The sequence below is a fragment of the Giraffa tippelskirchi genome, chromosome 1, assembly GCF_054371585.1.
Source record: "Giraffa tippelskirchi isolate mGirTip1 chromosome 1, T2T-mGirTip1v1.2.pri, whole genome shotgun sequence".
Classification (NCBI taxonomy): Eukaryota; Metazoa; Chordata; class Mammalia; order Artiodactyla; family Giraffidae; genus Giraffa; species Giraffa tippelskirchi.
The window spans coordinates 170,759,725-170,784,086 of record NC_137275.1 but is presented as its reverse complement, the minus strand read 5'-3'; the positions used below and the strand labels follow the sequence as shown (position 1 = coordinate 170,784,086).

General features: G+C 43.0%; 1 protein-coding gene across 28 annotated transcripts in view; it reads right to left on the bottom strand.

The window, feature by feature from the left end:
* The window catches only part of GCNT1 (glucosaminyl (N-acetyl) transferase 1), a 258,795-nt gene that overhangs the window by 216,293 nt on the left and 18,140 nt on the right, over window positions 1-24,362 (bottom strand). For 24 of the 28 annotated variants that reach the window (XR_014058389.1, XR_014058375.1, XR_014058360.1 and 21 more), the window contains exons 1-2: window positions 17,689-17,775; window positions 16,772-16,896 (exon numbers count right to left, since the gene is read on the bottom strand). The gene's annotated coding sequence lies outside the window, so the exon portion shown is untranslated. Of the gene's footprint in view, window positions 1-16,771; window positions 16,897-17,688; window positions 17,776-21,330; window positions 21,468-23,485; window positions 23,549-24,362 lie in introns of those variants that run through there. The other 4 variants (XR_014058405.1, XR_014058407.1, XM_081505762.1 and 1 more) reach the window with 3 other exon arrangements.

Genomic DNA, 24,362 nt, shown 5'->3' with positions numbered 1-24,362 from the left:
TTGCCCAGAGGGAAACAAGTGACTTTTCTAAGGGTCAACAATGAGAGGAAGGCTGACTGTTCACTCTGAACTTCACCCCGTCAGAATGTGCCTTTTCACACTCTACTGCTTTCCCTCAACCCAGTTTGGTGGGAGAGGCGAGTTGGGGGATAGGAGGGGCCATCCACAGAAGCCCAGATGGGAAATCTGATTCCTACGTGGTCAATGGCCATTGAATGTCTTTCTTTTTTTTCCCATCTGCTTTCAATACAGGTCAAATTTCACAACCAAAAACAGAAAAAAAAAAAAAAAAATCTCTATATGAGTCCAGCAAGAAATCTAGTGTATTTTTCTTTTACACTATATTTTTAACCTCCTCATCCCACCCCACCCTCAATAGTATTAATATTAACAAGGAGCATGGTCAAGTTTCCTTGTAAGGCTGACTTTCACCATGTTCCAAATCCATCTACCATCAAACACTGGGCCCTTTGCTAATGGGTCCCATTTAGCCCAGAGGACAATCCTCCAAGTGACCAGAAGCATCTAAGGATGTTATAGAACCAAACTCGGGTCCACGCATCTGTGCCAATCTACTGATACTGGGCTATGGTGAAGGAAAATGCATCCTTTATTGTAAGTCTGGGGCTGCCAATGCTCAAAAAACCCTGAACTCCTCAATGGTTTGGAGGGGACAGTTTTTACACGCAAAGTTTGGGAATAGGTCTGCAGGGTATGTAACCTTCCTCTGATCAGCTGGGGGTGAGGAGGAAACAGGGTGATGTCCCAACAATCCCAATCATCAGCCTCCTGGCTCTAACCAGTCTGGGGCCCACAGACTTGTTCTCAGCCTGAAGTTATCACCCTTCACCTGCGTGGGAGGCCGTGCTACTCAAGAAGAGCTCAGAAATCCCTTCAGGAGCAACAGGGGTGGCTGCATCGTTGTCTCTTGACTGCCTCTCCTTTGTTTGTGCTTACCCTCACTCCTCTAATGAGTAACTATTTGAATCCGCCCTTTGGAACTCAGGGAAGGTCTAGGAGACTAAAATCTTTTTCCTACAAGCAAGAAGTGGGGGTGAAGAGGAAAAGTTAGAATTTTACATAACCTCCTATTCCTTCTGCCTCTGTAACTCAGCTTGCTCCTTGCAAAGTCTGGATCACGTAGGTCTCAGCAAGAGGGGACTCACAATACTAGGACCTGGAGTTTACTTCACTCACTCTTGTCCTGCTCTTTGCAATCACCCAGCCCATGCAAACCCACAAACCCATTTAATCACACCTGTCCATGTATAAAAACTCTTTCGGGGCTCAGAGCTTGGAGTGTTAACTCTTCTGGGCCCGGCAGCATAATAAACCTGAGTTCTCCAGCTCTCCAAGTGGGGTGCTTGGTTTCTTAAGTACTGGTTTCTGCAACATTTCTGGAGGCCCCAGTGAGATTCCAACCACGCCGGCCCCTTGAGCCGTTGGACTGGTGGCTCCGCCAGGCTGGAGCGAAGGGACCCTGAGGTGAATGAGCAGGCACACCACCTGACAGTAGTCTGAGTTCTCTTTCAGACTGGTGTCCTGACTCTCTGGACAACCGAGCCCCGACCGGACTCATTGGAGGGACGGACCAACTTACCAGGAATGGCCACAGGATCAGGTAAGGCCCCGGAGCCAGTCCCCAATCAGGCCTACCCCAATGGGTAGAAGAGGAGGTTGATCACCTCCTTGGAGCTCCCAGGAAGGGAGCATCAGATAGGGAGAACTGGGGACTCAGGAGAGGGGAGACATTGTGATAGACTCTGAATGACTGTGAGTGCTTAACTGCTGCTTGAATGGAGTGAGAGCAGCTTTTTTTCTTTTTGGAAACTGCAAAACCAATTCTTCTTGTATATGCAATTAAAAACTAGATTGTTGAAAGGCCTGCCTAGGGAAAAGCTTGAAGTTAACCCTTTCCTTGTCCTTGAAACACACAGCCAACCTTGCCTGAGACCTCAGTCTTGGGCAAATTAGAACTTCAAGCAAAGTGAAAAAAAAAAAGGGGGGGGTCAAAGAGGTATTTTAAATCTCAAACAGAAAACTATAACATCTCTGTCTGTATTTACGTATGTCTCAGTGTATGTCTTTTTTTTTTCTGATAATATTGAAGTTGTAAATGAGTTCTAATTTAATTGGCCTAAAGAAAAGTAAGTGCTTAGAAATCAAACAATTCTAAACACAAGAAAAATTAACCTAAATAAATTTCAGGTTCATGTAAACTGGGAAATATTCAATATTAAATATCTAGTATTAATGTCTGTTTGCTAATCTAATAAGGAAGTAGGATGTATGTTTTTAATAAAGAAGATATAAAAAACAAAATTACATTTTGTAAAGGGAAAAGAAAGTAGGTCTGACTTATAGGTGGCTGTTATAGAAAGTGATTAAAAAGTTTGTGGAAAGTGGACCCTGAAAAAAAGTTTTGTTCATGGTTAGAACTAAGTTTAAAATAAATTTAATTAATCAGTTTAAAGTAAGCTGGTGTAAAAACTTAAATTCGGCCTTTCTCTCTGTTAAGAGGACATACTTTCTTCAGATATTGAACTGCTTTTAATTATAGATTTAAGTTTCTTTATCTCTTAATTGATCTGTTCTATATTTATCTTTGAAATCTTCTGTTAACTTTGGCTAAGTAAACAACTTTTATTTCACAGTGACTTATATGATCCTGTCTGACTGAGTGTTATAAACCCTTCTGATATTTATTGACAAAACTTCCTAAATAACTTGACTTCCAGCTAACTTTGAGATGCTTCAGAGGGCCCTGAGACATCCCAAAGAGCTATTAAGCTGCCTGGGTTCATTGGACATGTTAAATTACATGGGAAGTACTGTTAAAGGGGTGAAAAATTGTTTTCGGTTATACTGCACAGTTGACATTACTAATATAGATATCCTAAAATTGTGTGAAATTCATATAGATCTGATATGCCCTGATAAAATATGGTCAATTATAATTCTAGTTATCATATTAAAGTGTACATATCACAACACTGACCAGGTTTCTTTGCCAATTACAATAGAATCAGATTTTAAACATGCCTTCATGGTTTTACTCTCATGCCTTTAAAAGAATACTGCTAGTTCTTCAAGATATATGGAAAAGACTTTCTAAGATTAAACAGATAAACAAATTTCGTTATTAACAGTAAGCTGGTACCAGACTGGAATTTGGTCCTCTCTCTGTTTAGAGAACAAAGTTTGCTTAGAATGCAGCTTTCAATAATAGATTATGAATTTCTTTGCCTGTAGTGATTTATATTTGTTTTTAAAATTTTTTTGTTACTTTGGTAAAGTAAATAAACATTATTTAAGATTACGGTACATGTAGACAAAGCTCATTCTGCTTCTACAAAAAATAACCCCTCACAGTCAGACTTTTGCTATCCTGATGTCCTTAAAACATGGCAATAGTCTGCTCCTAAATCAAGAAATTAAAAATGGATAAACAACAGCTAAAAAGTCAAAGAGCCAGGGCTATGGGAAATCCAAGACAGCTGCTTGGCCTTCCCCGGCTCCCTGACAGACCTCATTTTTATTTGACGGGTTAAAGCCTTCCCTGGCTACAGTGTTAAGGCCCTCACAATGATTTTTCCAAAAAAAAAAATTATATTTCACTGAATATTAAGTTCTACTTTTGTTAATTAAGGTCTGTGCTTACTAAGACTCACTTCTGAGATAGTTCCTTGTTGTGTTATATTGCTAAATAGTTTGATTAAGTTATTAAAAAGGACACTCTAAGATTGTTTCTAAAACTTCTCTCAGTAACCAATCTTTGGATAAAGGTCAGATGCTCCACGACGTACAACCAGGAGATGAACACTTGCCTATAATCATTTAATTGAGTCAGATGACCTGGGGTATACCGGGCTATACCCAGTGAAAGTTCTTGACTTAAACTCTTGCTTCTGACCTTACTAATAACTGCTAGCTATATTATTTTCTATGTAGCTTCTTTCAGAAGATTATTTCTTATGGTACCAAATGTGTGACTGAGCCTGTGATAAAATGCTGATATACAGTTCCATATGAGAGTGTAATTGTAATAATGTAACTCTAGATATGGGAAGAAGCAACAAGAGGAAATATTTTCCTGGACCAAAAGGCTAGTAAGACAGGTATGGTTCAGAGACTTTTGCTACTTACAAGGTCTGGTCTAGTGACAACACATTGAGTGGCCTGTCAATGGAATCTTTGTTAGACCTGGGAATGAGCCTTCCCAGCACTGTGGGACACAATGACTGTGAAATGCCCCCAAAACATGATCAAATATGTGGCTACGAAGGGGTCCTGCTGACTGGAAGTTGGCCCTTGCCAGCTGCCTCTACAAAGATTAAACCATGACCACTACAAGATGCTGACCTTCAACACCCCCTTGAAAGGAGTTCAGGGTGAAGACAAAAAATAAGGCATTCTGTGCTCTGGGAAAAACCCAGAAAAACAGGCCTTCAGATAGTGAATGTTTTCAGGTAGAGATTTTTTATGAGTCCAAATTCTTGCATCTTCTCATACCTAGAGAAACACTGTCACAAACCAATGTCTGGACCTGGTTCTCCTGGATAGCCCCACCAGCCCCACCACAGCTTTCCTACTTCTATTAATCTTTGGGCCATATATCTTTAACGTTCTTAAGCTTGTTTCTCCTAGTAGTAGTACAACAAAAATATCCCCCAGCCAACACCCAGACAATGCTAGAACAAGCTGCCTTATCATTCTGTGGACTCTCATCGCCCTCCGTAAATGCACCCAGAGGTCCTCAGGCTATTCTCCCTTTGAGACCTTATATGGGAGACCACCCCCAGTGATAAAAAAGCTCAAGGAAGACCACCAACAACTGGCCGAAGTGGAGATGTCCCAACACCTCCAGGCCCTGGAAATGTCTTCTGCCATATCATCCAAGAAATCTTAGAAAGGACACCTATTCCTTTGGACAACTGGGTTGATCCCTATCAGCCAGGAGAACAGGTATGGGTTAGATTAAAAACAAAACAAACACTTCAGCCAGTTTGGACAGGCCCTCACACAGTTGTCCTGGCAACTTCTACTGCTGTTAAAGTTACAGGTGTCATCCCTTGGATCCATCACATCTGAGTCAAGAAGGCAGTGACTTCCTGTGATGACACCTGGAAAGCAGTTCAGGACCCCAAAAACCTCAAGGTCTGGTTCCAAAGACAACAGCCCTCACCCCGAAGGATGCTGAGCCTCCAGAAGCTGACTAGTCAACGCACAGCAGAAGCTTGAGGATTCTTCAGCCTTGTTCCAGCCACATTCTGGCAGCTGACTGGTCAACACATGGCGGAAGCTTGAGGATCCAGCTATCGAAATATCAATGGATTTTCATTATCAACCCTGGCCTCTATCCCTGATCAGTATTATTGCTGTGCTCTTCATTACAGGACCAACTATACTCCCTGGCTGAGGTGGTTTTACAGAATAGGAGAGGGCTAGACCTACTGACAGCTGAAAAGAGAGGACTCTGCCTCTTCTTGAATGAAAAATGCTGCTTTTATGTAAACCAATCAGAAATAGGGACATGGCCCAACAGCTAAAAGGAGAGAGAAACTAGCTAATTCCTGGGGTAACTGGAACAGTATCTGGAGCTAGGCATTGTGGGCTTCTCCCTTTAACAGATCCTCTCTTCATGCTCTTTGCGGCACTCTTGTATTCTCAATATGATTACCCAGTTCATGACCTCTTGGATTAAATCCATAAAGTTACAAATGCTAATAGCTCAATATAGCCCCCTAAATGATGGGGAGCTCTGAATGTCCTACCAAAACTTAGAATCTAAGTCAGCTGACTCCTGCTGGAATGTATGATTCCCTGTGCCTCAAGTCAAAGTTTCCTGGGAGGGGCAATCAAAGCCCCAAGACAGGACATAGCTGACCTGAGACTGGCTTTTTAACCTTCACCTGCCTGAAGAAATGCAGCCCTCCACCAATCTCTGCTTGCCAAAACTACCCAAACTGGCTTGTGTGGGTTCATGGACAATAGCACTGACGTGGTTAGTGAATAAAAGGATGGACAGCCACATGACTGAAAGCATTTACCTGTCCCAGGGCAAAGAAATGATGACAAGATTTCTGGAAATTCCATGGCTTTTTGTGTTTGTATCTTAAAGTGTTCAAACTGGCTTGTTGAAAGGAGGTTTATGTACATATTTCAAGAGAAACAAGACAATATTCAATACTTTCCAGAGTGTGAACATTTTTACTCTTATAACAATTTCATTTTCCACTGAATGAACTACAGGAGCATGGGGAAGAGGCAGTTTTAGATTGAAGTCTACAAGGAAGCAAGTTTTCAGACTACTGTGGGGCAGCAGGTGCGGGAGACAGCAGTTTGGCTCAAAGTTTTTAATGATAAGCTTGCAAAATGTTTACTACAAACAACTAAGAGTAAAAGCTTTGAGTAAATACATTCAGTATATGCATATTTCTTTCAAAATTACAAGTACTACTGTACGTATGTATCTTTAAATGATGTGCATCACAAAATAAAAAGATGCAACAGAGTTAACTCAGTTCAGCTTAATTAAGGCAAAAAAACTTGCTCACTACACATTTGTAACTAATATTTGTAATGGAAGCAATAAATTAAATATGCTTCACTATCTTTGAAAACCCCAGTTAATTACTTTGCCATCAAGTGCTTGAATGACTGCTTCCAAGCTCAGTGTCCTGTAACATTTTGCTTTAATGGCTGTCTAGGGTGACAAGAATCCACTGGAAAAACAGAAGAACACTCTTAGCGTTCCTTCCTAAATCTTGATACTTACTTCTCTGTCTATCCACCAGTTATACAAAGCTCCTTGATGAGATTCAACGGGTAAGTTTCAATCAATTGTTCTTGCAAATTAGTCAGGTGTCACATTTTTATAAATTCAACAGATAGATTCAAAACTTACTGATACTCTTCACCTAAAACACTTTAACAGGTAGACAATTTTGCTTCCAAGCTTTTTCTTTGTGGAGGGGAAGAGTTTTGGTTTTTTTAAAAAACTTTTTATTTTATATTATAGCCAATTAACAACACTGTGATAGTTTTAGGTGGACAGCAAAGGGACTCAGTCATACATATACATGTGTCCATTTTCCTCCAAACTTCAAAGTTTCGATGACTCATAAACCTACCATATTTCTTGGCAACATGTTCACATTCAATGCAAACATTTCCAAATGGTTCTTTCCAAATGCCTCTGTAGCATAAATTACTTTTGAAATGTGGTCACTCTCCCTCTCCTTGTGTGAACTTCACGTTTATCTTGGATTGTTCCTGCTCTACAAAGTAACAACAACTACTGATGCGTGAGGCGGGTGGGTGGGTGGGTGTGCATGCGTGCGTGCTCAGTCACATCCCACTCGGTGACTCTGGACTGTAGCCCACTAGGCTCCTCTGTCCATGGGATTCTCCAGGCAGGAATACTGGAGTGGGTTGCCATTTCCTTGTCCAGGGGATCTTTACGACCCAGGAACAGAGTCGCTTGCAGCTCCTGCATTGGCAGGCAGATTCTTTACCACTGAGTCACCTGGGAAGACAACCGCAACTACCGACAGGCACAGCAAAACTGGGAAGGAGCAATTTAGAAACCTTGCCTTTTGCTAAAGAAAAATGCAGACACTGGTAAACTGAATTACTCTTAGATGTGTGCCTGCAAGAGAACCAGGGAAGATAAGTGGTGGAAAGATGGTCACACCCCCTGCCCAGAGCATTACAATGGATGATAAAGCATCTGCCATCTGAAGCTGCGATGCTCTTTGGACACACATCCAAGAAGGTGACTGCTCAACTTCAGCCCCCTGGCTGAAGGGAGACGGGTGAGAGAGAATGAATCTCAGGATACCTGTAACCCACTCACAGGTAAGTCTCCATTCACCGTTTGAGAGGTGCCGTGATTTAAAGCCTTTGTGTTTATAAAACTTCATAACTCCATGATATTGTCACTGGCAAATTTCAACACTTCCCAATACGCTTAGGGGTCAGGTGAGGATTCCTCCCCTCTTCCTCCTGAGAAAATCACACTCCCCATACAAGATACCAAATCTAGAAGGCACCACTGACAACAGAAACTTGAGATAATACAGCTTGACTTCTTCCTTAAATGTTTACAAAATTATAAATAGAAGATTTCATATGTTCCTTCAACATCCCATAGAATTGTCATTCGCCTCCTTCTTTGGAGGCTAACCTATTTCATTCATAAGGGTCTGAACCTAATTGTTCACACACAACAGGCAAATTCCAGGCAATGGGCTGGAGCTCAATGGGGCAAATGGTTTTAACTGGTCTGGTATCCCAGTGAGCGGCTCTCAGCCTTGGGTGTACACACATTAGAACCACTGGGAGCTTTCAAAGAATACCAATTCCCTTTCCCAAGAGATTCGATGGAATTAGTCAGGAGTTTGACGTGAGTGCCAGGAATTTTAAAAGCTGCCAGGTGTTCCTATTGTACAGACAACACTGAGAACCTGGACACAGGTACCTGCAAACTGACAAAGGAGCTAGGGAATTCCCTTCCCCTCCAGAAGCCTTCCCCGCCCCCACCCAGGGGCCTTGGATGTTCATCAAAAATAAGCTCTCAGGTGATGCCTTCAATAATTAAGTATAAGGTCAAAGGTGATTTCAAGAAAAGATAGTGAGAGGCTATTTCAGGTGTATGGGGCTGAGCTGTTTTTACAACCTTTCTGACACCAAATGTGGGGTTTTTTTCCTCCAGACACCAGCGAATTCTGATACCAACTGGGTACCCAAATATTCAGTTCAATTCTGTCATAAACTAGCTAGAGTTGGCCCAGTTCCCACATATTAAGGACTTAGTCCCACAAGAATGCCCTCTGCAGGCATCAGCTGCAAATGGGGTGCCCAGGCAAATTATAAATTTGGGGGTTCTGTGAATTCAGGGCTTCTCATGAATTCCAAGGTGTGAAAATTTGCTTGCACAAATAAGATTCCAGAAAACATCCTGCTTACTACTACAGTTTATTAGAAAGAACACGACTTAGGAACAGTCCAATGGAAGAGATACAGAGCGCAGGGTATGGGGGAGGGGTGCCAAGCTTCCTGGCTTCTTCTCTGGACAGAATGCCTCTATTAGCACCTTGATGTGCCCATCAACAGCTTCTTCAAGTGTCTGTGTAACTCAATCCCTAGCACCTCTTTCCCTTCTCAGAGGTCAGCCTATGGGGCTGAAAGTCCCAACCTTCTAATTACTTGGTCTTTTTGGCGACCCTTGATTATACAGTGGAAGTGACAAATAGATTCAAAGGACTAGATCTGATAAACAGAATGCCTGAAGAACTATGGTCGGAGGTTCACGACATTGTACAGGAAGCAGTGATCAAGACCATCCCCAAGAAAAAGAAATGCAAAAAGGCAAAATGGTTGTCTGAGGAGGCCTTTCAAATAGCTGAGAAAGAAAGTGAAAGGCAGAGGAGAAAAGGAAAGATATACCCATTTGAATGCAGAGTTCCAAAGAATAGCAAGGAGAGATAAGAAAGCCTTCCTCAGTGATAAAAGGAAGAAACAGAGGAAAACAATAGAATGGGAAAGACGGGAGATCTCTTCAAGAAAATCAGAGATACTAAAGGAACATTTCATGCAAAGATGGGCACAATAAAGGACAGAAATGGTATGGACCTAACAGAAGCAGAAGATATTATAAGTGGCAAGAATACACAGAACTACACAAAAAAGATGACCCAGAATACCACGATGGTGTGATCACTCACCTAGAGCCAGACATCCTGGAATGCGAAGTCCAGTGGGCCTTAGGAAGCATCACTACAAACAAAGCTAGTGGAGGTGATGGAATTCCAATTGAGCTATTTCAAATCCTGAAAGATAATGCTGTGAAAGTGCTGCACTCATGCCAGCAAATTTGGAAAACTCAGCAGCGGCCACAGGACTGGAAAAGGTCAGTTTTCATTCCAGTCCCAAAGAAGGGCAATGACTAAGAATGTTCAAACTACCACAAAATTGCACTCATGTCACATGCTAGCAAAGTAATGCTCAAAAGTCTCCAAGCCAGGTTTCAACAGTACGTGAACTGTTGAATCATGGAATTTCCAGATGTTCCAGCTGGATTTAGAAAAGGCAGAAGAAACAGAGATCAAAGTGATAACATCCGTTGGATCACAGAAAAAAGCAAGAGAATTCCAGAAAAACATCTGCTTCTGCTTTATTGATTATGCTAAAGCCTTTGACTGTGTGGATCACAATAAACTGTGGAAAATTCTGAAAGAGATGGGAATACCAGACCACCTTACCTGCCTCCTGCAAAACTTGTATGCAGGTCAAGAAGCAACAGTTAGAACAAGACATGGAACAATGGACTGGTTGCAAACTGGAAAAGGAATACGTCAAGGCTGTATATTGTCACCCTGCTTATTTAACTTACATGCAGAGTACATCATGCGAAATTCTGGGCTGGATGAAGCACAAGCTGGAATCAAGATTGCCGGGAGAAATTTATCAATAACCTCAGACATGCAGATGATACCACACTTATGGCAGAAAGTGAAGAGGAACTAAAGAGCCACTTGATGAAGGTGAAAGAGAAGAGTAAAAAAGCTGGCTTAAAACTCAACATTCAAAAAACCAAAATCATGGCCCTTAGTCCCATTACTTCATGGCAAATAGATGGGGAAACAATGGAAACAGTGACAGACTTTATTTTTTTGTGGCTCCAAAATCACTGCAGATGGTGACCGCAGCCATGAAATTAAGACACTTGCTCCTTGGAAGAAAAACTATGACCAACCTAGACAGCATATTAAAAAGCAGAGACATTACTTTGCCAACAAAGGTCCATCTAGTCAAAGTTACGGTTTTTCCAGTGGTCATGTATGGATGTGAGAGTTGGACGGTGAAGAAAGCTGAGCGCCGCAGAATTGATGCTTTTGAACTGTGGTGTTGGAGAAGACTCTTGAGAGTCCCTTGGACTGCAAGGAGATCCAACTGGTCCATTCTAAAGGAAATCAGTCCTGAATATTCATTGGAAGGACTGATGCTAAAGCTGAAACTCCAATACTTTGGCCACCTGATGCGAAGAACTGACTCATTTGAAAAGACCCTAATGCTGGGAAGGATTGGGGGCAGGAGGAGAAGAGGACGACAGAGGATGAGATGGTTGGATGGCATCACTGACTCAATGGACATGAGCAAGCTGTGGAAATTGGTGATAGACAGGGAAGCCTGGCATGCTGCAGCCCATGGGGTCACAAAGGGTTGGACACAACTGAGTCACTGAACTAACTCTGGTGACCAGTCCCATCCTGAGGCTACCTAGGATCCCTCCTCACCCTCACCTAAGTCACACATTAGCATAAACTCAGGAATGGAAAGGTGCCCCACTGTGAATAACAAAAGATGTTTTTACCACCCCTATCTCTCAGGACATGCCAAGGGTTCTAGAAGCTGTGTCAGGAGCCAGAGACAAACACCGAATATATATTTCTTACGTCACAAGGGCCAACACTAATGCCAATCAACATCATTCCTAATACTTTCCAGGAAGCCTACCACAATGTCTGGCACTAGAAAATACTCAATAAATACTGCGCTGACGAAATATCTGACTTTACACACGAACACACCCACCTTGGCAGATGGTTTTGCCACCTCCTTCAAAGAAAAAGTCCTCAACAATTCTGGTCCCCAAATCTGAGACTACTTCATCCATTGTCTCCCTTCCACTTTCTATCAAAGCCCAATTTCCCTACTTGTGTTCTCAAAACCATCCTCTTTCACCTTCTCTGAAGCCTGGCCCTAGCATTTCTTTCTCACTCCCACATCTTTAGCCTCTCCTTCTGTACCAGAAGCTTTCCAACAGCATTAGAATATGTTTAAGTCTCTTCAATTTCAATTTGAAAAAACAAACAAGAGCAGGCCACAGCCCCCCCAGTTCCCACCTACCTTGCAGGTGTCCCTGGCTTCTCATCCTTAACCAGCTTCTCCTCTTCCTCTGAGCAATGATCAAACTCTCCAAGGCCAGCCCCTCCCCTTCTCATTCTACATCCCTCTTTGGGTGATCTTTTTAAAGCATCTCTTCCTCTTTGGGACTGAGCTAGGGGTGTTCTGGAGATCTTTTTCATATGGTGTGTGCTGTGCTTAGTCACTCAGTCGTGTTCGACTCTTTGTGACCCCATGGACTGTAGCCCAGCAGGTTCCTCTGTCCATTGGATTCCCCAGGCAAGAATACTGGAGTGGGTTGCCACGCCCTCCACCAGGGGATCTTCACAACCGAGAGATTGAACCCAGGTCTCCCCCATTGCAGGCAGATTCTTTACCGTCTGAGCCACCAGGGATATGCAAGGACTATTTATTTGCAACGGCCCCTAAATATGTATTTCCATCCCAGATCTCTTTCAAGAGTTTCCTCTGCCTACTCCCTGACTCCACCTGGAATGCCTCCAAAGCAAACAGACTCAAGTGGAATTACCTTCCCTCCCCAACCTGTGCCAAACCCACTCGCCCCCTAGTGCCCTTCAACCAAAAATGGTTTCACCATCCTATCCCATTCAGGTATTTATGCCACACTTTTAAATCATCTTTGATAGCTTCTCTCCAACAACTATACCCAAACAGTAACTACCTTCTTACTGATTTCTAACTACAAACTCAATGTCTCTCTCACTCTCTCCATCCATCCCCCACTCTCCTCTCTACCCCTGGGTGACTGCAAAAGCCTTTGCACTATCACCATTCTCTCCCTCCCCAGCATGTGGACAGGCTGTGCCCACACAAAGTGACTGGCTCAGGGGACTGCCTCTGGCCTGACCTAGTGGGACAAGCAGTACATCTTTTCTAATTGGTCCACCCAGGAGTCTTTTCCTGGTTTGCACATACACCATATATGCCAATAGGGCCTACCCCTCCAAACACAGCAGTGAGGATGATCATTTTTAAAACCCAAATCTAATCATCTTGTCTCTCATTTAAAAGCTTTCAGTGAGTTCCCATGACCTTTTCATTAAAGTGCAAAGTTCAAAAGATCACCGAAGAGGCCTCATCCCAAGCTACATTCCTTCTTTGGTCTCAACCATTTCAGCCTGGAACACTAAACCCTAATTCACCTGACTTCTACTCATTTTTAAGGCCTCATTTTAAGTACCTCTTTTCAGAAAGACCTACCCTGAGAAATCCCCTCCCCTAATCTGGGTAGATCTCCAGGTTAAATGGTCTGCGGACACTTGTGCTTTTCTGAAGTACCACTTATGACTGTAATTGCCTATGTGTCTATGTGCTTGTCTGTCCCCTTGTCCTTGAGATACTAGACTAAATGGTTCGTAAAGGTAGAGACCTTCTATCCCATTCACAGCTGTAGGCCAGAGCTGACAATGCCTAGAATCGAACAGGTGCTCACTAAATAGTGGTTCACTGAGTAAACAGGTCATTCAAGTTCACAGGACCCTCCCAAACAATCTGGCTCTCTCTGTAGCAAAAGAAAAATTCATCGTGGAAGTTCTTAGTAAATTCACTGCACTGATTATCAAATACATGTAGACTCCTGATTGGAAATATTAGTACAATCAATGAATCAGAAATTCTGGGTGCTTAATGGTAGCAGGAGCAGTTCTCTGGATTTGTATTTGTGATTATAATCCTCTTTCAAGCTACCAGGACCAGTTTGCTGTGTGCAGTCACACAGGACCCTATGCTCTGCTTAATGCTCAGCTGTCTGTTGCCATCTTAAAATTCATCATGTTTAAAGAAGGGGCCCCACAAATTCTGTAGCCAGCCTAGAGCCCTACCAAACTAGTCTGATTTCTGCAAGGGGCCCAATGAATAGCCAGTCCCTAGGTAAGGATGCATCTTTTATAACCAAGGCAATGTTTTCAACCTCCCTAAGGTCTGTATTATACTTGCAGGATTATACACGAGGATTATATCCGCAGGACATTTTTTTCTTCCGGTAAGTAAAATCATATATTACTTATAATTCTCTTCCATAAAATTAGTATTTCTCAGACTACAGAAACACATAGTTTTCCTAGTTATTGATGTTAGGCAAAAAAATTTTAATTTTTTTTAAAACTAAATTCTACTCTAAACATAACTTACACCAAGTCTTATTATTAAATTTTTGCTTAGAATTTTGTTTGACGTTCTCATATGAGAGACTGTGTTGATTTTTTCAAATCAACAACCATGGTCCATTGATACTCCATCACCTTAAAAAACAACTGAAAGACATCAAGCAATTAAAATGAGAAAAATGAAAACTGCTGTAGGATTCCTTTTTAGCTTTCACATTTTAAACTTTAGAAATTTGACAGCCACATCAAACACTTAAAATTTCTTTGGAGACAAAGTCTGGCAACATATACACGGTCATGCAGAAACAACACGGATTCAGTCATCTTTATTATAAAAATATTTAAAGTGTTAGATAGCTTCTCTAGTCATTAGAAGTTTTAAGTTAATTATGTTCTGTATACAGTTTAGTTAATAAATGTCTAAAGCATTTTAAATATTCACTCATTTTTTTCGTCAACTAGGTAACTATGCTCCCCAGGGAACATCTAACAATGTCTGGAGACATTTTTGGTTGTTATAACTAGATGGAGGGGACCAGTGGCATCCAGTGGGTTGAGCCAGGAACACTGCTACACAGCTTACAATGCACAGGACAATCCCAACAGGAAATTATCTGGCCCCAAATGTCAGAAGCGCCATAGTGAAGGAACTCTGGTCTAAGCATACATGTATTTGCCACATATAGGCAACAAGGACATATGACAACCTTAAGCCATGTCTCCTGCATCAAAGCCAGTGTGGTTAAAAATACAGACAGACCCCAGGAGAAACACTAGATTTACAAGAACAGTCATTTGGGAACTCCCTTTTTAAGACAGGGAGTAAGGCAGCTAACAGCTTGAACAAGAACTATAAATAAACAGTAACACATATTTATGTGTGTGGTTGGCCCATAAATACACTACTTTTGCCAGGGCAGGTGACCTGATCTACACCTCATAGAAAATAGAAATTGAGACTGAGATCAGTTTCAATAGATTTAATTTGTTTCCTGCCACCTCATTTCAGAAAAATGTACAACATATATAGCATAGGTCAGAATTTTTCATTCACTTGAGAATGTGATCACCAGGTGTAGCAGTTTATAAGAGATTTGAAAACACAATGAATGAACCAAATTTGATTTGATTTCTTGTGTTTTAAGAAAGAAAAAAAGCCAATATTTAAAATCATTTTTTACTTTTTTTTTTTTTAAATAAAGTTTGTTCAATTTTTGGGTAGGGAAGCTCTGGTCACATTGGGCTAGAATTCCTGCACAATTAGAGGGAAAGAATGGCCGCTACCCGCCCAGGTGTTGGCAGGTCCTCTGCAGGTCACCTGGAACCAATTACAGTCCATGTAGCTCTCCCCACACATTACCTATTTAGTTCCTGTAGATTTGTAGTGTTTTGTTTTTTTGTTTTTTTCCTGCCCAAACCAAGCAATATGTGGGGATCTTTGTTTCCATACCAGGGATTAAACCAGTGCCACTGCAATGGAAGCTCAGAGAGTCATAACCACTGGACCAGCAGGGAAGTCCCTAAATTTCATTTTATACATAGTTGATCCTGCTTGTGCTCAGTCACTAACTCATGTCTGATTCGCCAATTTGGACTGTAGCCCACCAGATAGTTCATAGTTTTCAAGAAAAACAGTTCTTTAGTGTTAAGCAACAAAATTGCAAATGGAAAAGAACTATAGGACTTCTCTGGAGGTCCAGTGGTTAGGAATCCGCCTGCCAATGCAGGGGATCCGGGTTGGCCTTCTGGTCCAGAAAGATCCCACATGCCTACGAGTAACTAAGCCTGTGTGCCACAACTACTGAGCCCACGTGCCGCAACCACTGAGCCCACGTGCCGCAACCACTGAAGCAAATGCTCCTCAGCAAGAGAAGCCATCAAAATGAGAAGCCCACACACTGCAACTAAAGAGAAGCCCCTGCTGGCGCCAACTAGAGGAAGTCCCTGCAACAACAAAGACCCAACATGACCAAATAGTAACAAATAAGTAACTAGTGACTGGAAGCTGTCCTATAATTAATATGGAGGATGAACTATATTTAATGAAGAATGAAATCCAGTACATGTTTAGGGCCAAGCCTGAGAAGTTCCTTTCCAACGTCAGGGTGAAGGAAAAGCAGAGGAGCTGACTGGAACCTTCCAACCCTCACCATGAGATGGAAGGGAAAAAAAAGTAACTTCTTTTATCTACCAATAAAACTCTGTAAAAGTAAATTCACCGTGTGTTACCTTATTTTTAAACATGGGACAGTTAGCCGTTTCTGAGAACTCCAAAGTTTCCCTGAAGGACCATCTTGAAGGCCTGCTAAAAATCCGTGAAGGCCTAATGATTAAGCCACAGCAGAAAGCCATTTTCCTTAATCCGGGGCAGTAGGGTTGGAACTGCCTGGGCTCCTAGCAGGTAATTTACACTGATCTTTAAAAACCATTCAGCCCTCTTCCTCCCCTCTGTAAAACAAATCTGCCCTTTAGAACAGCTCTAAAAGGGGGGCAGGATGCCCAGAGAAGCTTACAAGTAAATGTCTGGCTGGCTGCTCACCTAGCCCTCACCAAATACAGACCACAAAAACCTGTGGCCTTGTTCTCATCTCCAGGCACCACGCTTTCTCTGAACACTGTATATCCCCTCAATTTGCCTCTTGTCCTACTACTTACAAAATGAAGACTCTCTTCCCCCTAGAACGAAATAACAAAGCCAAGGAGTGTGCAGGATGCCAGGTGACTACAAGACTCACCTCCAACCGGGCAGCCCGCAAGGCCCAGCCTGGATGCACGGGTGACCTATCATCCACCGAGAAAGATGAGAAGTGTGTAGCAGGCTGGGGGATGCCTGTGTTTTGCTCGGCATCCAGGAACAGAGCTGCAAGGCGGGGGGGAAAGAGCTGTAAGGGAGAGCTTCTTCCACCTTAAAAAGCTAATCAACAAAAATTGGAAACATTTGAAACTGAAATTGGGCGCTAACAACACAAAACCAAAAAGAAACCTAGGAAGGGAACAGAATGCGTTCAGGAACAATCACCTGTTTCACCACAGAGCCAGCAGCGCACGTTTTCTAGACGTGGCGTGAAGCACGCAGAGCAAACAGTAAGGTGGGGACGTGAGGGCTTCGGAGCCCCTAGGGTGAGTCACTTAACATTCCGGCGCAGGCTTCTTTCTTTATCAGTAAAATGGGGGTAATAACCGCAGGGCCACGGTCAGGATTAAGCAAAGTTAAAGCCTCTGGCCCCTATGGCACAACAGTGAGTAACTGTTCGCTCCCGGCCTCTCCACGCCCGCAGCCGCCAACTCCCGATTCCTAAGCTACTACTCGCTACGTGAACCAGGGGTAAAGACAGCAGAAATAAGTGGCTTCCAGGTGATACTGAGCACCAAAGTCCTAGCCCCAGGCTCCCCGAACCGGACGGAAGAGTTGGGTCGAGGCAGGGCGCTCTGCACCACCTCCGGTCCCGGACGCACAAGCTGGAAGCGGATTCCCACCGCGCATCCTCTTTTCTCCTGCCCCGGCTCCGCGTCCTCTTTCCTGGAGGAGCTGACCCCACTCGCTGCAGCCGGGCCCTGGCTAAGTGGCGGCTTCCTCCTTCCCGCCTATCCTTCCCATTTCCTCCCCTGCAGCCAGGCAGCCGAGCAGGAGACCTGGTGGGGCGTTGGTTACCTGCAGCGAGCGCCTGGCCCGGAAGACGCTGGCCAGTGCTGGGCAGCACGGGGACGCTCCTCGCCCGGCGCTGCTCCGCGCTAGGCTGACTGAGCTCGTGGCGCCGGAGGACCGCGAGGCCCGGCCTCCGGCCGCCTACCCTCACGCCCGTGCGCCACGCCCCTGGGCCCGCCCCTCTAGGCCCCGCCTAGCGCATCCCTGCCTCGCAGACCTCTGCCGCCGTGGGCCTTCTGGCCCAAGTCAGCGCGCCCTCTGGGCATTTCCTTGTCTGGGGAAGTGCTGGACTCTGCGTGCTTCCTCTTTCTCCTTCCTTAGGCTGACTTGGGTTCTTAGTTGGGAGAACCGCACAGGGACTGAGCACGTGAGTGGAGTCTTCAGAATTTTATACCCCCTTCCTGGGAGGCAGGAACCGCGGGAAGTGCTGTCTTTTCTGATTTTAAAAATAGGTTTTATAACAACAACAAAAAAAATTCCGGAGGTCTTTATATTGTGTTAAAACTAGAAGTGACCGTGTGGGTTTGTTTGTATTCCCTGATGAGAGATGCCGTGCAGGGCCCTGTGGATCTCCTGAACACAAGGCCTTTCTGTGTCCCCCAGTTCTTTGATTATAGGAAACAGCCTCCATTCACCCTCCGTGACCTTCCCTGAGTTCCACTGGGCAGATTCAAGCAGTTGTTAAGACCAGGGAGAAACAATCAAGAGCAGCCCTGGGGCAAGGTCCCTTTTCCTCATCAACAAATAAACACACAGTATCTTTGAACTGTTCCACAAATACTGAAACATGGTATACTGCCCAGGAGCATGTAGACCCCAGAACAGTTAGACCTGAAGGTTAATCAGTTCTCAGTTCAGTCGCTCAGTTGGGTCTGACTCTTTGCAACCCCATGAATTGCAGCACGCCTGGCCTCCCTGTCCATCACCAACTCCTGGAGTTTACCCAAACTCATGTCCATCAAGTCGGTGATGCCATCCAACCATCTCAGCCTCTGTCGACCCCTTCTCCTCCTGCCCCCAATCCTTCCAAGCATCAGGGTCTTTTCCAATGAGTCAGCTCTTCGCATGAGGTGGCCAAAGTATTGGAGTTTCAGCTTCAACATCAGTCCTTTAAATGAACACCCAGGGCTGATCGCCTTTAGGATGGACTGGTTGGATCTCCTTGCAGTCCAAGGGACTCTCAAGAGTCTTCTCCAACACCACAGTTCAAAAGCATCAATTCTGCGGTGCTCAGCTTTCTCCACTGTACAACTCTCACATCCATACATGACTACTGGAAAAACCATAGCCTTGACTAGACGGGCCTTTGTTGGCAAAGTAACATCTCTGCTTTTTAATATGCTACCTAGGTTGGTCATAACTTTCCTTCCAAGGAGTAAGCGTCTTTTAATTTCATGGCTGCAATCACCATCAGCAGTGATTTTCGAGCCCCCCAAAATAAAGTCTGACACTGTTTCCAGTTTCCCCATCTATTTGCCATGAAGTGATGGGACCCAATGCCATGATCTTAGTTTTCTGAATGTTGAGCTTTAAGCCAACTTTTTCACTCTCCTCTTTCACTTTCATCAAGAGGCTCTTTAGTTCTTCTTCACTTTCTGCCATAAGGGTGGTGTCATCTGCATATCTGAGGTTATTGATATTTCTCCCGGCAATCTTGATTCCACCTTGTGCTTCATCCAGCCCAGGGTTTCTCATGATGTACTCTGCATATTTGTTAAATAAGCAGGATGACAATATACAGCCTTGAGATACTCCTTTTCCTATTTGGAACCAGTCTGTTGTTCCATGTCCAGTTCTAACTGTTGCTTCCTGACCTGCATACAGGTTTCTCAAGAGGCAGGTCAGGTGGACTGGTATTCCCATCTCTTTCAGAATTTTCCACAGTTTATTGTGATCCACACAGTCAAAGGCTTTGGCATAGTCAATAAAGCAGAAATAGATGTTTTTCTGGAACTCTCTTGTTTTTTCTATGATCCAGCAGATGTTGGCAATTTGATCTGTTTCCTCTGCCTTTTCTGAAACCAGCTTGACCATCTGGAAGTTCACGGTTCACATATTGCTGAAGCCTGGCTTGGAGAATTTTGAGCATTACTTTACTAGCATGTGAGATGAGTGCAATTGTATGATAGTTTGAGCATTCTTTGGCATTGCCTTTCTTTGGGATTGGGATGAAAACTGACCTTTTCCAGTTCTGTGGCCACTGCTGAGTTTTCTAAATTTGCTGGCATATCGAGTGCAGCACTTTCACAGCATCATCTTTCAGGATTTGAAATAGCTCAACTGGAATTCCATCACCTCCACTAGCTTTGTTCGTAATGATGCTTCCTAAGGCCCACTTGACCTCACATTCCAGGATGTCTGGCTCTAGGTGAGTGATCACACTATCATGATTATCTGGGTCGAGAAGATCTTTTTGGTACAGTTCTTCTGTGTATTCTTGCCACCTCTTCTTAATATCTTCTGCTTCTGTTAGGTCCATACCATTTCTGTCCTTTATTGTGCCCATCTTTGCATGAAATGTTCCCTTGGTATCTCTAATTAATGATGCTGACTTATCTTACCACCAACCCATCAGAAAAATGTCTGCGAGCTGATCACACCATCTTTGAACAGTTAATACAAAACTTGTCACTATCCTCCCCAAGTTGGGACATACGGTTTTGAGGGCAGTTAGCCCACTGTGTCCCCCTGCCTGGAAAAGTAATAAAGTGACCCTTTTCTACTTCACCCAAACCTCTGTCTCCAAGATTCAATTAGGCAACAGTGTACAGAGAAGCTGAATTTTTGGCATCATGAGATTTACTTACTAAAAATTTAGTTATTTTTAAAAACTCATTACATTCGTGTGTGAGTGTGTGTGCACGTGTGCCAAGCCATGTCTGACTCTTTGCAACCCCATGGATTGTAGACCACCAGGCTCCTCTATCCATGGGATTTTCTAGGCAAGAATACTGGGTTGGGTTGCCATGCCCTCCTCCAGGGTATCTTCCCGACCCAGGGATCGAACCCGCGTGTCTTATGTCTCCTGCATTGGCAGGCAGGTTCTTTACCAAAAATTAAAACTAAGCTGTGGAACAATCCTCAGTGCTATGCAAAGTAGAAAACCTCCCTCCTGCTCTCACTGCAGGTAGCGTTGTGTCAATTATAAAAGTCAGCACAATGTCCTTTGTAGCAAAAGGAATATTGTGTCTGTTTTTTATTCCATTGGTTTTTTAACTCCTGGAGTGCAGAACAGGTTACTTATCTTCATATCATTTAATTCATTCAACACATATGCATTGAAATAAATGAAGGAACTAACTGAATACAGTCGTTTCCCTACCCACGGGTTCCTGTGGGGGCTGTGGGGTAAAGCTGAGGTGTTGTGAGTGGGTGGGTTTCCCTGTAACAGGAAGTTTGCCTAGTGTCCATCATTCTAATCAAAGAGGGTCATTGCTCAGGGGAGATGCGTGAACACAAAGAGAAGGGCTGGGACCCAATGACTTTCTGAGGCTCAACTTCTTGGGCTTTGGACTTGATGGGGTTAGATGCCCTTGGGACAAGGGTGTTTGCATAGATATGTCCACACAGAGGAGAAGATGACAGAGCCAGGTAAGTGAAACATAAATTAGCCACTCAGCAGCACACACAGGTTTCAAGTCAACCTACCTGTCTCTTTTATGGAGACCTGGCCTTTTCTCTTCTAGACGTTGGAACATTCTGAGAAGACTGCTCTGGACTCTCCTCCTCCCCACCCCTGTGCCAGAGCATTGCTGGGCGAAGCAGCAACAAGCAGGCCAGCCGTCCTGACAATGGGGGAGTCACTAGTGAGATATTCCTGGGGGGAGGTAGATCTTGCCTGAGGATATTCCTCCTCCTCCAATAATCTTGGAACATCTTTCTTTAATTTAGGAATCTTCTTAAAATGCATTATGTGCAAGACCTAGAACAAGGAAAGGGAGCTCCTTGTTCCTGAATCTCTAAGCTATGGTTTATATTTTTATCATGGAAACAAAAGTCTGAACCCAAAATATCTTCTGCAGATATACACAGCATGTACATATTGGTCAGAATTAGAGAAAAAGTAATTGCAATTTTTTTTCAATCTATTGCTAATCCAGATGACGTTTTTTACTAAAAGACAAAGTGATATTTTTAAATTCCTTAAGTCAAGACATTGTGAAAGCAATTATACTAAAACCCTACTACTGCATTATGAAATTAAATTCATAAATTTTATTAATTCAGTGTTTGAAACTAAGCCTGTTACTTCTTTCCACTAGATTAAACATGTTTCCTCCATCCTCACTTGATCAGTTTTTTTCCTACTGTGCTTTCAGCAAGAATATTTTCAGTTTTGGGGTTTTTTTTAATTATCAATACTTAGTATTCCTATTTAGGGGAGCAAAATATGCCACCCCAAAATATGTCCCTTTGTCATAAGAGTCATTTTAAACTGGTTATTTTTAAGAAACTTCAAACACAAAAGCTCTGAAACCAAGTTAAAGTTACTCTTGTGTGAAGATATTTTTACATATAAGAGAAATCATATATGACACCTTTGTAAGGGTGTCTCTCTCCCTGTACTAGGAAGAAGTAGTGTGGAAGTGTTAGTTGCTCAGTTGTGCCCAACTTTTTGCAACCCCATGGACTGTAGCCCAGCAGGTTCCTCTGTCCATGGGCTTTTCCAGGCCAGAATACTGGAGTGGGTTGCCATTCCCATCTCCAGGAGAACTTCCCAACCCAGGGATCAAACCCAGGTCTCCTGCATTGCAGGAGGATTCTTTACCCTCTGAGCCTCCAGGGAAGCCCTACTAGGAAGAGGAGGGATGACAAACCTCTAGAAATTCTTATCAAAGCATCACAACACTCCTTTTGTTCACTGTGCTTTCTTTTTTTTTTTTTTTTTGATGACTATCCGAAGTGACTATACCCTACCCCACCCCACATCTTCTTTCATCTTTAGCTGAAGATGGTATTTAAGGTGAGGGCTTAAACCAATTGGGAAAATTACTCAGTTTTACCAGGCCTTTCCCAGTAAAGTGTAAGATACACAGCCAATTTTGAAATCTTAATATGAAAAAAAAAGTTTTTTTAGTATCTCATTTAAATGTATTTAAAAATATTAATTATAGGTTGAAATGACAATATTTTGGATATATTGTTTATGAAACTAAACATTTTTAATTAAAAGAGTGAAAGAATGAATACAATTTGTTACTAGTGTTACTAAACCAAACTTGGGTCTGCTCACCTATTTTGCAGCAAAATCAATCTACTGACACCAGTTTTGGTGAAGGAATGTATAGCATTTATTTGCAGGGTGCAAAGCAGGGAAAACAGGCAGCCCGTGATCGAAAGACTCAGACTCCCTGATGGCCTTCAGGGGAGGGCTTTTAAAGAAACCATTTTGGGTGAGGGTTGCAGCTCATGGACTTTTTTCTGACTGGTCAGTGGTGCTGTTTCCAGAATCTTTATCATCAATATTCTGGTTCCCACCAGTCTGGGGTCTACTGTTTATGGCCAGCTTGGAGTCACCATCCTGCACCTGGGTGGGTGGAGGTCTTAGGTTCTTGAGAACAACTCAAAGATATGTATTAGACCGTTCTGTGTATCCCTTGAGGAGGAACTAGGACTTTGTTTTATTGCTGCATGTTTTAGTGTTGCACTATTGTTTCTTGCCTGCTTTCCCTCTGTTTCTGCATTCCCTCTTTTTCTGCATTCCCTTACTTTCCTAATTGATAACTGCTGGAGTCTGCTCTTTGGCATACAGGACTAAAGCCTTTTTCTACAAGGAACAAGGAACATGGAGGGGTTTTTGTACCTGGAAAGGTCCCACAGGGTGGTGGTCAGTTTCAATCCTCCCTTTTGCTTGATACTCTTCAATCTTGAGGGGAACAGGGGCATGACAGAAGAGAGAATAAAGTTTTGAATAGAGAGGTCAGTCATAAACTTGACAAGGGAACTCATTTTTAAGGGGCTTGGTTTCACTAGCATTACAGTTGCAACTTTGAATATATATTGCCAAGCAATGCTAGTTCTGTTGCTTAACACAGTTTGTATAGTTTGTTCAGTTATATTGTGAACATTGATGAACTGATCATCTGACTTAATGTGTAGTACTCTTTTGTTAGAAAAATTCATTTAAAGATCCAGACAATGAATTTATAAATTAACTTTTAGAATATATCTTTTTTGTCAGTTGGATGTGGCATATATCCTATGGGTATAATCCACTTATTCTTAATTATCACAATAATTTATAATCCATCATAAATCTTTACAACAAGTTCAGAAAGTATTTCTGGATCTCTTAGGGGTTATAGCAGTTGTTTTTATAGAGAATTTAAGAATTTAAGGAATTAAACATATAATGGAGGATTGAAAAAGCAGGAAGGGAAACACGGCAGTAACAAAGAGATGCCCATAACTGCGGGGAGCAGCTGCCACTGGTAGAGCTTGGAGAGAGAAGTATGGGGTTATCAGAAACTAAGAGCTGGAACAATGTTATGTGGCAGCCTGGATGGGAGGGGAGTCTGGGGAAGAATGGATACATGTGTATGTATGACAGAGTCCCTTTGCTGTGCACCTGAAACTGTCACAACACTGTTAATTGGCTAGACTCCAATACAAAATAAAACGTGAAACAAGAAGAAACTAAAAGCTGGGAGAACACCCCTGAGGAGCAGGCACTCAGACCT